The following is a 6,104-nucleotide window of genomic DNA, read 5'->3' on the forward strand; positions in this document are numbered from 1 at the left end:
GGGGGAATGGGTTGAGGGAGGGGGATTGGAGGGATCACTTCTGAGGTTTATCTTACAAGGGTACAAGTGAATCTTTCTAAGAGTAGAATATGAACGTTTTAACACAATAACTAAGAAAATGACATGAAGGCTATGTTAACCAGTTTGATGGAACTGTTTCAAATTGTGTATGAAAACCCCACGCTGTACCCCAGAAGTGCATTAATGTACACAGTTATCATTCAATAATATATATATATATATATTCTTTTTTCCTCCCATGGGTGGCACCTGTTGCTCAGTGGGTAGGGTGCCGGCCCCATATACTGATGGTGGAAGGTTTGAACCCGGCTGCAGCCAAACTGCCACAAAAAAATAGCCAGGCGTTGTGGTGGGTGCCTGTATTGCCAGCTACTCGAGAGGCTGAGGCAAGAGGTTGAGGTTCCTGTGAGCTGTGATGCCTTGGCACTCTACTGAGGGCAATAAAGTGAAGACTCTGTCTCAAAAAAAAAAATATTTTCCCACTGGCTCAGTGCCTGTAGCTCCGTGAGTAGGGCCCCAGCCACAAACACCAAGGCTGGTGGGTTTGAGTTTGGACTGGGCCTGCTAAACAACAATGACAACTGCAACAATATAATAGCCAGGCATTGTGGTGGGCACCTGTAGTCCTAGTTACTCAGGAGGCTTAGGCAAGAGAATCGCTTGAGCCCAAGAGTTTGAGGTTGCTGTGAGCTGTGTTGCCTTAGCCCTCTACCAAGGGTGACATAGTGAGACTCTGTCTCAAAAAAATAAGTTTTTTTTCCCTTTCTATGTCTGTCTTTTAATTCTTGTAACAGGGTCTTTGTTGGAGCAAAAGTTTTAAATTTTGGTGAAATACACTTTAAAATCCATGGCCTCTATGGATGAGGCTTTTGATGTTATTTCTAAGAGTTCTTCATCTAACCTCAGGTCAGGATGATTTTCTCTTACATTTTCTTCTAAAGAGTTTACAGTTTTATGTTTTACATTCTGAATTAGGGCTTTTAGATTTCAGATTAATGTAAGGGCACATATAATTGGGTTACATTGTTTACATTTGTTAGGTAATATTCAAGTTGTGGTTGCGTTCTTCACCCAGGAAGAGTGCCATATGCCCTACATTGTACCCATTAGGTGGTAGTGAATTAAGTTTTGTATAAGGTATAACATTTACCTATTTACCCTCAGAATATTTTTTGTGTGTGGATACCCAAATATTGCAGTGCCATTTGTGGAAAAACTATACTTTCTACCTTGAGTACGTTTTGTATCCTTAAAAAGAGTCAGTTGGTATGACCTACATCAGCCAGTGGTGATGTAGGTTGCTCCAAGGCCCAGGCCCTCCATAGAAACAAAAAAACAAGCAAAACCTATCAAAAACAACTTGCTCAGAATTCTGGAAAATAGTTAAAACTTACAGCAACCAAGTAAATGCTGAACTGAGAAAAATGCAACTTAAAAATTGTAGGAAATAATTGTGGTATTTATATTTATTCTCACCCTGGTACCCTACCTGGTTCAGTGGCAGTCTACATTCCCAGTGAGAGACTCTGGTCCCTGCTTTGGAAAAGAGCAGAACAGACATACCTCAGAGAATTTTGTTTGTCTATTCCACCTTGTCTAGGGGCTAGCCAAATCACCTTATTCGGAACTCATGAAAGAAAAGCAGGCAGATATTTCTTTTAAAAATTGCCCAAACAGCTTTCGGCCGGAGACGCCATCTTCCAGTAATTCACCAAAATTACGAACACAAAGGGAAAAAGGAGAGGCACCCGATGCATGTTCTCTAGGCCTTTTAGAAAACATGAGTTGTTCCTTTGGCCACATACATGCGAATCTACAAGAAAGGTGATATTGTAGACATCAAAGGAATGGGTACTATTCAAAAAAGCATGCTACACAAATGTTACCATGGCAAAACTGGAAGAGTCTACAAGTCACCCAGCATGCTGTTGGCATTGTTGTAAACAAACAAGTTAAGGGCAAGATTCTTGCCAAGAGGATTAATGTTCGTATTGAGCATATTAAGCACTCTAAGAGCCGAGATAGCTTCCTGAAACATGTGAAGGAAAATGATCAGAAAAAGAAGGAAGCCAAAGAGAAAGGTACCTGGGTTCAACTGAAGCGCCAGCCTGCTCCACCCAGAGAAGACCACTTTGTGAGAACCAACGGAAAGGAGCCTGAGCTCCTGGAACCCCTTCCCTATGAATTCATGGCATAAAGCATATAACATAGCACACAGGAGTGCCAGTGGACTCATGCTTTTAGGTGCAAGAACATATTTACTCTCCATGAGCTCATGGCATAATAGGTGTACAGCATAGCACACAGGATAACCAATTAGACCCCGTGTAACAGTGATACAAGGTGCTGGAACCTATTTCCCATGAATTCAAAAGTCAATCAGTGTTTTGTCACATTCAATGGCAAGGTGCCTCCCTGAGCTACTGGAGCCTCTTCCCTATGAATTCATGGGATGGTAGTTAAAAATAATAGCCTAAAAATGTTTGTTGTTCGTTCACTACAAATGTGAATTTTTTTTTTTGCTGCAAAGAATTATTAAACCAAATTTTAATGTATCCTAAAAAAAAAAAATGCCCAAACAATTCATAATCTCTAGCAACAAAGGATTATTATCGAGTCATGGAAAAGAGTGTTGAAAGATTATGTGGAAAAGCTGGGGACAGAGGGAAATTACAGCATTCAAAAGCACCCATGTTTACCAGAGAATTTAGAAAGCCATATGCATGTCCAGGGAAGGATGCATGCTTAGAAAAGTTCTGAAAAGACCCTAAACTTTCATTTATGCCTGCTCTCTAGGCTCAGTGCAAGCAAGAAGTAAAGGCTAAGGTGGAGTTTTTTTTTTTTTATTGTTTGAGATTCATTGAGGGTACAAAGAATTAGGTTACACTGATTGCATTTGTTAGGTAAAGTCTAACTTAGTAGTGTGTCCCGCCCCCAAGAGGTGTGCCATACCCCATGACCCCCGTTCCCCCTCTTCCCCTCTCCCTACTCCTCATTCCCCTATCACCCACCTTGAATTAGTTAATCTACTGCATTCATATTAGAATTGAGTACACTGGATTCTTGCTTCTCCATTCTTGTGATGCTTTACTATAGAGAATGTATTCTACCTCTACCCAGGTTAATACAAAAGTTATAAAATCTCCATCTTTTTTATTTTTTATTTTTATTTTTTTGTAGAGACAGAGTCTTACTTTGTCACCCTTGGTAGAGTGCGTGGCATCACAGCTCACAGCAACCTCCAACTCCTGGGCTAAGGTGATTCTCTTGTCTCAGCCTCCCAAGTAGCTGGGACTTCAGGCACCCACCAAAACGCCTGGCTATTTTTTTGTTGCAGTTTGGCCGGGGTCAGGTTTGAACCCACCATCCCTAGTATATAGGGCCGGTGCCCTACTCACTGAGCCACAGGCACTGCCCAAAGTCTCCGTCTTTTTAATGGCTGAATAGTGTTCCATGGTATACATATACCACAGCTTGTTAATCCATTCCTGGGTTGGTAGGCATTTAGGTTGTTTCCACATTTTGGCAATTGTAAATTGAGCTGTGATAAACAGTCTAGTGCAAATGTCCTTATAATAAAAGGTTTTTTTTTTCTTCTGGGTAGATGCTTAGTAATGAGATTGCTGGATCAAATGGGAGGTCTAATTTGAGTTTTTTGAGGTTTCTCCATGCTTTCTTCCAAAAAGGTCTTATTAGTTTGCAATCCCACCAACAGTGTAAAAGTGTTCCCTTCTCTCCACATCCATGCCAGTATCTGAAGCTTTGAGACTTTATGATGTGGGCCATTCTCACTGGGCTTAGGTGATATCTCAGGGTGGTTTTGATTTGCATTTCTCTGATGATTAGAAATGATGAGCATTTTTTCATATCTTTGTTAGCCATTTGTCTGTCTTTTTTAGAGAAGGTTCTGTTTATGTCTCTTGCCCAGTGATATATGGGATTGTTGGCTCTTTTTTTGTTGATTAATTCAAGTTCTCTATAGATCCTAGTTATAAAGCTTTTGTCTGATTCAGAATATTCAAATATCTTTTCCCATTCTGAAGGTTGTCTGTTTACCTGAAGGTTGTTGTTTCCTTAGCTATACAGAGCTATTCAGTTTAAGTCCCATTTGTTTATTTTTTTTTTAGGCAAGAACTTTAATGAACTGAACAGTTATCAGCACCAGAAACCAATGCAGGAGATACAAAATTATCATCTTATGTCAGAAAATTTCTCATGTTGGCAACAGTATAGGTCCCGCTGAATTCTAAGTGACTGGAGTAATAACTCTACCCTATGAATGCCCACTGGGACTCTGGTGAGCATGGTAGTATCTTAGCATAAAGTTCCTTTTTCCTGATAACTGTAGGGAAGAAGAGATGAAAGGAGTATACCCAAAAGGAAGGGGGTGAGTCTGGGGACCTTGTGCAGACAGCACTCACAGGGGTCCCTGAGCCCAGGGCTCAGAACTTCAGGGGACTGACAGGCCAGTACCTGGGCTTCTTTCTGTCACAGTGCTTGTCAAAGCTCAGCTGCACTGAAGCCTCCATGGCCTGGATCTTGGCAGCGCTGTCCCCATACAAGAGCTTCATCTCAGCCTTCCGCCGCTTGCCTGGCCTCTCAGTGGGGGGTTTGACTGACCTATGGAGGTTGTAGCATAGGTCATGGTCAGCATTCACATAGTCATCCAGGCGCTGTGCATCCAGCTGCTGCCGCCGCCGTCATTCTTCTCTGTGCCTCTTGGTCTTTGCAAAATACTGGCGGAGCTCCTCTGTGATTACCATGTTGCTCAGGTCACATTCTATTCCCTGTCTGACTCAGTCTCTACCTCCTCATCTTGGGAGAAAGTTTGGTCTTCTTTTGAGGATACCTGGAACCTCCTGCTAATGTGTCACTGCTGCCTAGACCTTCTGAATTGTGAACTGCGGTGGTAGTCCTGCTGGGCTAAGTGATGGTCACCAAAAGACTGAGGATCTCTAGCCTCATTATCACAAGAACTTGGGGAAGAAGCTGGAGAAGGGAGATGCTGTGAAAAATTGAAATAGAATTACATGGTCTTTCTGTAGGCATTCTGGTGGTTTCGCATCCAAGCCATTGGATAGCTTGCATATGCTGCGTATCTTGCATAGGCTGGGTGAGAATACCAATACTCAGAAGCTTTTGATGTTGATGCCTGTGCTGCCATCCTTCTTGTGAGAGTTCAAATGGGCACTGAATCTCAGCAGGTACTGGAAGCGGGCATCTGGTGTCCCATTTGTCCCAGTATCTTGCATATGCTGGATGAGAATACCAATACTCAGAAGCTTTTGATGTTGGTGCCTGTGCTGCCATCTTTCTTGTGAGAGTCCAAATGGGCACTGAATCTCACCAGGTATTGGAAAGCGCACATCCGGTGTCCCATTTGTTTATTTTGTTGTTGTTACAATACTCGTGGAAGTCTTCTTCATAAAAATCTTTCCTCAGGCCAGTATCTTCAAGTGTTTTCCCCACACTTTATTTGAGGATTTTTATCATTTCATGCCTTAGATATAAATGTTTTATCCATCTTGAATCAATGTTTATAAGTGGTGAAAGGTACGGGTCCAGTTTCAGTCTTTTACATGTGGTTATCAGTTCTCCCAGCCCCATTTATTGAATAGGGATTCTTTCCCCCAGTTTATGTTCTTGCTCAGTTTATCAAAGATCAGGTGGATGTAATGTTATTTTCATCTCATAGTTTTCTATTTGGTTCCAAATGTCTTTGTCTCTATTTTTGTGCCAATACCCTGCTGTTTTCATCACTATGGCCTTGTAGTACAGCCTAAAGTCTGGTAGAGTGATGCCTTTAGCATCATTTTTATTACTAACAATTGCCTTGGCTATACAGGGTTTTTTTTCTGGTTCCATACACAATGAAGAATTATTTTTTCCAAATTTTCAAAGTATGATGTTGGCATTTTAATGGGGGTTGCATTGAATCTGTAGATTGCTTTGGGAAGTATAGACATTTTGACAATGTTGATTCTTCCAAACCATAACCATGATCTTCTGCTATTTCTTTTCTTAGAGTTTTGTAATTTTTTTTTTTTTTTTTTTTTTTTTTGTGGAGGTCATTCACCTCTTTT

General features: G+C 41.3%; 2 pseudogenes; one reads left to right on the forward strand and one right to left on the reverse strand.

Annotated features, from left to right (window-relative positions):
- Positions 1-1,728: 1,728 nt before the first annotated feature.
- Positions 1,729-2,218, forward strand: LOC100958666 (annotated as a pseudogene).
- A 2,181-nt stretch (positions 2,219-4,399) lies between these two features.
- LOC100958979 lies at positions 4,400-5,185 on the reverse strand (annotated as a pseudogene).
- Positions 5,186-6,104: the final 919 nt, after the last annotated feature.

The sequence above is a fragment of the Otolemur garnettii genome, unplaced genomic scaffold, assembly GCF_000181295.1.
Source record: "Otolemur garnettii isolate 467f Iridium unplaced genomic scaffold, OtoGar3 scaffold00219, whole genome shotgun sequence".
In the NCBI taxonomy this organism is placed as follows: Eukaryota; Metazoa; Chordata; class Mammalia; order Primates; family Galagidae; genus Otolemur; species Otolemur garnettii.